Raw genomic sequence first — 9,296 nt, 5'->3', positions numbered from 1 at the left:
GGTCCTGCCCAGCCCTGCCCCTCTCTGTCTTCCCCAGCCTCTGGGGTCCCTTCCCTAACAGCCCCTTACTACCTCACCTCATGACCCCTGACCTCCCCCACACCTCACTTCCTACATGCCTCCCCACACACTGACCTGGGACAAGCATCCCCGTGTCCTGACTCCTGGCTAGACTTCGACCCCACTCCCTAGCTGCGCTTGCTGGCAGACTCCCAGGGTCTCCCCGAAAGACTCAAGGAAAGTACCCCACCTCCTGCACACCACACAGCAGGCCCTGATGGGAACAGGAGGTTGAAGGGGTCACTGGGGACAGGGGTGCAGGTGAGATGTGGGGGGAGGGAAAGGGTCTGAGGACATGACCCCAGCAGGAGGCTCTCCTCCCTGGCTGTTCAGGGGTGTGGGGGAGCTGAGACAGATGGGGAGCTGAGAAAGCCTGGAACGTGGGGACCCTGGGAGCCCTGGGAGGGCAGGGCCATGGGCTGCCCTGGACACCGAAGGGCACAGACAGGGCATCACGGGGACCGCGTGCTCTGTGAGGACCCTTCCTGAGGCCGTCTTGACTCAGTCTCACAGGGTGCCACAGCGACGTTTATCAAGACTGTACGGGGACTCTTCGCCACATATCAGAGGTCCTTCCGCCCGCAGGAGCCATCAAATAAAAATTAATTTTGGTGTAAAAAAACCCACGCTGCTTATTTTTGACAATGTCTGTTCATCTGCATGGGACACAGTCTTCCGTAATGAACCATCGTAACGCTTAAATTAAGCACAGCAAGAGAACGGTTAACGCCGTCGCACGCCGACAGCTTAACCTGGCCAATATTTTTATCGCCTTGTACCATAAAGCTAACCGAGCACTCCTTGCTTTTGACTGGTGGAAAATCGGTTATGAACCGCCAGGGAAAGGCCAATTTGTCAAAGGCAGCCATTCAGTCAGACTGTAGCCACTAAGAACCCCCCCTCCCCATACACGATTGCTGTTCTAATCTTTGGAGAGTATTTTATCACAGCAATAACCTCCTCAGAATCAGTCTTTACTGCAGTTAATGACTGGACAGCTGCAGCTGAAACGGCCTTGGCGGGGCCCCGGCCGACCAGGCGGTCGCCCTCCGCAGGTAACAACCCATTTCTGGTGGCATCTCTGGAGGACGCGCCGCCCCGGATCAAAGTTCTTTTCTCCCCCTTCCGCCCCAGCCCGTGCCTCTCCGTGGGAGAGGTGGGGAGCTCAGAGCTGGTGGCTCCCTGACTCCCAGGCTCTCAGGCGGGGTGAGGGGGGAAGCTAGCTGCCATGCCTTCCTGGCGTGGTGCCGGGGAGAGCAAAGCCAGCACCTGGCGCGTGGCAGGCGTGACGGCGTGGCATGGGGCGGGAGCAGGCTGCTCTGCCGGACCGAAGGGCCGGACGGGACAGACCCGGCGGGGCCAGCCTCGGGCGAGCCCTGGATGCTGGGAGTGGAGGCAGAGATGGGCGATCGCGGTGACAGCAGAGTCCCGTGGGTGACAGGCGCCTGGTGCTGGGAAAACCCCCGTGTTGAGATTTATGTGTCCACGCTTCCTGTGTGCGTCGGTTTTGATCACCCTCGTAAAAGGGGAGCCTTTTCCAGGAGTGATTTAGAGTCATGAGATGCTCATCTGTTTTACAGTGAGCATGTCTCTTAAGGGCAAGATTAGCAAATTTGGACCCTGGCGCCCAGGCTGAATATGTTAAACCGGAGGACCGGCGCTGGGATGCAGTCTTCCAGGTAAGCCCGCAGGCCGCTCCCAGAGGGAAGGTCTGTGGGGCATGCCCACCCAAGGGGCGGGGACGGGGACTTTCAAAGGGACAGGCTTCCTCAGCACCAGCCAGGGCCTCCCGCCGGGGACCTGCACCCTCTGTGTTTCCTGTGGCTTCTACAATGCCAGGACTCTGTGTCGGGAGCAGGAGGGGCGGAGGGAACAGTGCCACCGTCCCCTATTCGAGGTGGCCGTCGGAGACCCCGCAGGCTTCACAGGAGGTGGGACCCGTCCCCTGAAGTCACCGTGCTGGCTGTGGTAACTTCAGACACGCGTCTTTAATAAGCAGGGCAAAACAAAAAATTAATGTTTTTAAAAGTGAAATAAGGTTTTCCCAGCCTGGAGAGAAGGCCAATTAAAACCACTTCAAATTCTTAAATGGGTTTTAATTTGAGAGAGTGGAATTTTTTCAAGGATATGAGTTTTGCTAAATATTTGAAAATCATTATGTATGATGCTCATTTGAAGCCCGAGTTGCTTGGAAATCGAATAACAAATTAAACATGAGCACAGTATTTATTTTTTTGAATGATCTGGTGGGTGACCCCCCCCTCCCCCAGGCAAGTGCAGTGACTGTGGGTAACTTGGGCGGGAAACGGGGCTTTGTACAGACTCCCCAGCTCCAACGCCGCCACCAGACGAGGGAAGGCAAGTCTACGATTCTAAATCATTCCGAATTTCATGAACCCCACTCTTTAACCTTTTGTAAATGACAAAAGCACAACGCCCTCCTAACGTTCGTGATCGTCCCGCCCTGCGCCGGCCCCGGCAGCTCAGCTTTGCCAGGTTGAAGCCTTTAAACAGCGTGACGCGCGCCCATACACTGGAATTGGCAAACGCTCCTCCTCTCCACGGGGACGCCTTCCGGCGTGAGAGGCTGGAGGTGCTGAGCGAGGGCCAGCAAACCTGGGCAGCCACCGTCCCAGGATTGATTTTTAATGACTTTCTATTGATCGGGGCCTTTTAAACCCGGCGGCCTCCGGTTGCTCTTGTCTCTCCATCGCTCGTCGCTTTGGCCGGCTCGTCTCGGCGTAGAGGTTTTCTTCACCCCTGTTGCTGGGGGGTCTTCTACGTAGACGTGGGCCTTCTAGGGACTGACACTGGATAGTCGCCGAGCAAAAAGCAGTCTGTTGTGTGAACCCCGGTGGTTGTAAGTGACAACATCCATTTGAAGCCACAAAGCGATTCACGTTCACTGACCCTCCCAACTGGAAAGTCCTGGGGTGGAGATCAGGGATGGCTGGATCCAGGAACTCGGTCTTCTCTCTTCTCTCCCTGCCTCTCCCTCTCACTGCAGCTCTCTCGCCTCTCTCCTTCCCTCCCTCCCTCCCTCCACTGCTCCCCCTCCTGCTGCTCAGTTGGGATGTCACCAGGCATGGCTCTCTGTGTCCCCCTGCACAGTTCCAGGCCCACACCTCACACCTCCAGGTCCATCGGCAGGAGAGGCTCTTCAGCAACATCACAAAAGAGGCCCCAAAGCAGCTGTCACTGTGCCCACTGGGGTCACCAGGCCTCTTCTGAGCCAGTGGCTATGGTCACAGCTCTAGGCTCTGACGGCCGCCCTGGAAACCCACTCTGGACGGCGAGCACAGAGTGCGATCTCAGGCGCTTGATTGGGTGAGGGAGGGAGGCAGCGACGAGCCCGCTGTGAGGCGGGGGGTGCTGCCCGTCCTCCAGGTGTTTCTTGCCTTTGCTGTTGTGGGCACCGGAGGTCACAGTCACCTGCTTCCTTGAAATGGGTTGGGCGGGGAGGTTTGCCCTGGCAGTTGGAAGGAGCGGAGGCTGTGCGTGCTGCTTTGGGGGTGATGCCCCTGCAGCTGGGTCCCCGAGGGGAGAGAGGGGGCGCAGAGCCCTCAGCCAGCGTCTCTGCACGGCTGTCCCAGGACCCGTAGCCCAAGGGCTTCAGGGACATGCTGGCTTCTCACCGCTGTCCCGGGGGGCCAGGTGGAGGGTCAGGGTCAGTGTGCCGGCAGGCAGAGGCGGCGGGGACCCCTGCCTCTTTCCTTCCCTGGCACAGAAAGGGAGCTTGGGTCCCCTCACCCCTTACGAGGGCACCTACCCCCAAAGGGCACTGCAGGACCTCCTCCAAACCCGCTCACCTCCCAGTGGTCCTCACGGTGGGGGTCAGAGCTTCAACTTCTGAATTTTGGGGGGAGACCTTCGGCCCATAGCAGCCGGCTCCCCTGTGGTGAATGCGGAGACGGCCTTTACTTTGGTTATTAGCGACCGTGAACATTTGGGGTTGTTTATCAAGTGAGGTGCAGATCAGTGTCAGAAAGGACGCCCCACAGAACGGCAAACCTGAACTATAGCTGCGCTGCTCAGCGGCGGGCGGGGAGCAGTGGGGGCTCAGCCTCCGGGACCGGGGTCACACTGTGGCGAGGCACCGGCCACAGCTGTCAGCCGAAGCCCTTCGGGAGGTAAGGACTAGAGCGGCGGCTCGCGGGGGGAGGTCGGAGGTCAGCGTGCTCGCCGCCTCCCGCAGAGCCGGGCAGGGAGAAGGCACGTGTAGGCGCCCCGTCTGGTTCGCAGGCAGACGTGAGAGGGAGCTCCCCAGGGACGCGTGGGCCTGGAAGGGGCAGCGCCGCAACCCCTCCCAGCCACAGGGAGGTGGGGGGCCCTTCCGGGCGCAGAGGCGGAGAGCACATCCTCCCCAGAGCGCGCTGTCTCGCCCATCAGTCAGACCTCTGCGCAGCTCTAACGGGCTCCGAGCAAAACCTCAGTTGAGGGCACGGGGTCCCTTGGATGCTTTCAGTTGGACAAACATTCTAAGGGAGAAGAACATTAAGGGGAGACCTGCTGGCACCCCAAAGCTGGCTGGGTTCAGGGTGTGTGTGATCAGGCTTGCGGCCGGATGCAGAGAGCTGAAGGCACCCACCACTCTCCCCGGGGTAAGAAGGGACGGACACTGTGCAGGCTGACATCCCCTCTGGGGCCCCCCAGAGCGCCCAGGTTGTAGGACGGTCACCTGGGCCAGGCCGAGAGAGACAAGAGACTCGTCGCTTTGGCTGGCTCCCCTGGAGAGGAGGGAGGTGGCGTGGGTGTAGGCGGAGCACCAGGCACCACGAGCAGAGTTCAGTGGGCCTCCCAGGGGGTCGGGGGTGGGGCAGGTGTGTCTCTGCTGCTGTGTGTCTGTCCCCCACCCCACCAGGCGCCACAGGGAGGACGGGGAGGACACGGTGACCGGCAACCGCTTCCTCCCTGCAGGCCTGCGGTGGGTGCGCGGCAGCGTAAGCACCCGCCAGAGGGGAACGAAGCCCATCCGTCCCCTTGCACCTCTGCGTCGGGGCAAAGCCTTGACTAGCTGTAGGAAGGTCATCGAGACCTGGGGGCATCGTGAAAGCCCCCACAGCTGCTGCGGCTGAGGGGCCACGGTCGCTCCCCCCAGGGGCTAGCTTTTTCCTGCAGAGACGTTCCCACAAGCGGAGTCACGACACCGTCCGGGGGTTCTATTTTCGATGTTTGGAGGCCCCTCCGCACTGTGTTCTGTGGTGGCCGTGCCAACGCCGTTCATACCTGACTTCTGATCCGAGGGCGCGTGGAGCCGCTTCTCTCTGGGCTCCGGGTTCGCGGCTCGCTGGCGCCGAGCGTCTCCCCGCATGCCTGCTGGCCGCTGACGTTGCTCCTCTGAGAAATGTCTGCTGATGTTCTCTGTCCGTGGTTAAACTGGGTTAGGTTTTCATTTTTTATTATTGTACTCTAAGAGTTATTGGCAGATGGAAGATTTGCAAATATTCTTCCTCTTCTGTGGGCTGGCTTTTCACCCCTTGATAAAATCCTCTCAGGCACAAAAGTGTTTAATTTTTATAAAGTCCATGTTATGTTCTCTTTTGTGCTTCTAGTGCCCTATCTGAGAGTCCACTGCCAAAGCCAAGGTCGTGGAGACTTTCCCTGTGTTTTCTTATGAGTTTATCTCTTACATTTAGGCCTTTGATCTATTTCAAGTTAGTTTCTGTGTTTCCTGTCCGATAAGGGCCTGGTGTGTGGGTGTCCAGTCACCCCAGCCCCCTTTGTTGGCAAGACTGTTCTTTCCAGACTGACTGTGCTTCGCACCCACGTCAAAAACCACCTGACTTCAGATCCATAGGTTTTCTTTCAGACTCTTGGTTTTATCCCACTGACGTCTCTCCCTAAGCCAGTGCCATGGTGTCTCGATTACTGTGCTCTGTAGCGGCCTTGACCTTGGGAAGTGAAAACCCTCCAACTTTGTTTTTCTGTGTGATTTTTGGTGATTGTGGGTTCCCTGCAATTTCATATGCATTTTAGAATCAGCTTGTCCATTTCCACAAAGAAGCCTGCTGAGATGCTAATAAGGATTGCGTTGACTCTAGAGATCAGTTTGAGGAATATTGTCATCTTAACATTATTTAGTTTTTTGACCCCTCAAAATGAAATGTTTTCCTATTATTTAGACCTTCTTTAATTTCTGCAACAATGCTATGTGCTTCTCAGAGTATAAGTTCTGTCATTCTTTGTTATTCCTATTTTATTCTTTTTGATGCTGCTATAAAATTGAAGTGTTTACTTAATTTCTCCTTGTGATTGCTCATTGCAAATGTTTAGAAATGTATTCGATTTTTGCATATTTATCTTTATCCTGAAACCTTGATGAATTATTAGTTCTCACAGTATTTTAGTGGACTTCTGAGGGATTGCCTGTATACTCAGACTAAAGATAGTTTTCCTTCTCCCTTCTCAATGCGGATGCCTTTTTTTCCTTTTTCTTGACAAATTGCGTTGGATAAGACCTCAAGTGCAAGGTTGAATAAAACTGGCGAGAATTGATACCTTGCTTTTCCCTGATTCTAGGTGGAAATTATTGATCTCTTGTGACTGGGTATGATGTCAGCTGTAGGTTGTCGTAGGTGTCCTTTAGAAGGTTGAAGGCATTCCCTTCTATTGGGTTGGCTCAAAAAAAGTTTGTTTAGTTTTTCCCCATAAAACATGCAAAGGTGTTCGATTTTGTCAAATGCTTTTTCTGTGTTGATTGAGATGATTATGTGGTTTTCTCTTTTTATCCTAGTAAAAAGAGGGACTACATTAACTGATGTTTGAATGTTAAACCAACCTTGCATTTCGGGGGTAGATCCTCCTTGATCCTGGTGTATAACTTTTATATGTTGCTGGGTTAGGTTTGCTAGGACTTTGTTAAGGACATTTGCATCCATGGTCATAAGAGATGTCTTTGATTGGTTTTGATGTCAGGATAATGCTGGCTTTATCGAATAAATTTGGGAGTACCTATTTTTGGAAGGAATTTGTGGTGAAGTCTTCTGAGTGAAGAGAACCTTCTCTAACTGTTTGGTGGACATGGTCAGGGAAGCCGTCTGGGTCTGAGCTTTTCTATGTAAGAGGTTTTAAAACGACCCGCTCAGTCATCACCTGCTGGGGGTCAATTCAGGTTGTCTGCCTATCCTGGGTCAGATTTTGTAGCCTGTGTCTTCATGGGAGTTGTCCATTTTTCCTAAATTATCTGATTCATCAATTTACAATTGCTCACAGCATTCTTTCATAGTTCTTTTTATTTCTGAAAAGTTAATTGTAGTATCTCTTCTTCCATTTCTCATTCTAGTAATTTGTCTTCCCCTTTATAATTGGTCAGTAGAGCTAAAGGTTTGTTAATTTTGTTGATCTTTTCAAAGACATAGCTTTGGGTTTTAGTGTTTTTGTTTTGTTTTTTACTGTTTTTATATTCTCTATTTTATTAATTTCCACTCTATATTTTTTTGTTCCTTCCTTCCTTTAGGTTTTGTTTGCTCCTTTAGTCCAGTGTTCTAAGGTAGAAGATTAAGTTATTAATTTGAGATCTTTCTGCTTTTTTAAGATAAAAAGCTATGACTACAAATTTCCCTTTAAGCCCTGCTTTAGCTGCATCTCATAAGTTTTGGTATGTTGCATCTGCATTTACCTTCATCTCAAAGGTTTTTATAATTTACATTTTGATTTCCTCTTTGACTCATGGGTTCTCTAAGAGTGTGTTGTTTAATTTCCATGTATTTGTCAGTTTGCCAGGTTTCCTTTTGTTATTGATTTTATTTCTATTCCACGTGGTTAGAGAACATACTATGTCATTCACTTCTTTCTTCTCGCCCACATAAGTGAGCTTATCAAGGCAGCAGGATGCAAAGTCAATATGCAAAAGGCAGTTATGATTCTATGCACTAGCAATGTAGATGTGGAATTCAACACTTCCAAAGCAGCACACTTACCGTAGTGCAAAATGAAACCTAGTAAGATCAGCACAGAATCAGTATGCTAAAAATTACAAAGCACTGATGAAGGAAATCAACAAAGCCCTAAATAAACAGAGAGATATGTATAATTATGGGTTGGCAGAGTCCATGTTGTTAAGATGTTAATTCTCCCCAGATTGATGTAGAGTTGACCACGGTCTTAGTCCAAGTCCCGGCAGGCCCTCTTCTGTAGACACTGACATGTTGTTCCTAAATGTCTATGGGAAACCGGAGGACTTAGAGAAACCGAAATAATCTGGAAAAGAACAGCAACGTTGGAGGATTCCCATCACCTGGTCAATATACTTTTTACTGTAAAGCTACAGTAATCAGAGCAACGTGGCATTGGTAAAATAGTGGTCACACAGGTCAGTGCGCAGGGCCCAGGCAGAGGCTCACACAAATGACTTGGACAAAGTTACAAAGGAAATTCAGGGGCAAAAGGATGATCTTTCCAAGAAATTGTGCTCAAACTATTGGTTATTCCTATGCAAAGGAGTGAATCTTGACCTATGCCAAAATAATAATAATCATCATCATCATAATAATAATAGACCCAAATGTAAAACGTGCAACTATAAACCTCCTGTGAGCAAACGCAGGAGAATATCTTTGTGACCTGGAACTCGGTGGAGTTTTTAGGTACGATGCTGAAAGCATGATTTATTCAATAAAAAAAGACAAATTGGGGTTCATCAGAATTCAAACTGTTGCTCTGGAAAGACACGGTTAAGAGACTGGAAAACAAAATACAGGCTGGGCGAAAATACCTGCTAGTCACGTCTGTGACAGAGGACGTGTGAACAGCATATATGAATAACCTCCTCTGAATTTTATGGACTTATTTTTATCTATTTTATTTTTAAATTTTGTCTCATTTTTTTCCGTCAGCATTTATCCCCTCTATACCCTCTTCTGTCTCCACACACCCTCCTACCCGCTGCAACCACCTCATAAGTAACTTACATAGAAAATAAAATTTAAAATTTAACTATAAGGTGTCAAGTAATCTAATTTTTAAAATAAGCAGTAGAGCTAACCAGACACTTAGATCTACCCTTCAGCAAGGAAGAACTACAGATGCTCATCAGTCACCGTCCTATGAATGACAGCGCGCTGTTGCTCCAGTCCCATCAGAAGGGCTGACGTACGGAGCCGCGTGGGACCGGCGTCCGGGACGCAGACCAGCAGGTGCCTCAGTGTGGCCGCGGCCCTGGGGCCGCCGTGCGCCGTGCATTGTGGAAAACAGTGGGGCAGCTTCTCAGGGGGTTGCCCGTGCCTGTCGCCCCACTC

This window comes from Furipterus horrens, unplaced genomic scaffold (genome assembly GCF_987537825.1).
Source record: "Furipterus horrens unplaced genomic scaffold, mFurHor1.1.pri manual_scaffold_13, whole genome shotgun sequence".
Classification (NCBI taxonomy): domain Eukaryota; kingdom Metazoa; phylum Chordata; class Mammalia; order Chiroptera; family Furipteridae; genus Furipterus; species Furipterus horrens.
Note: the sequence above shows the minus strand (reverse complement) of the source record.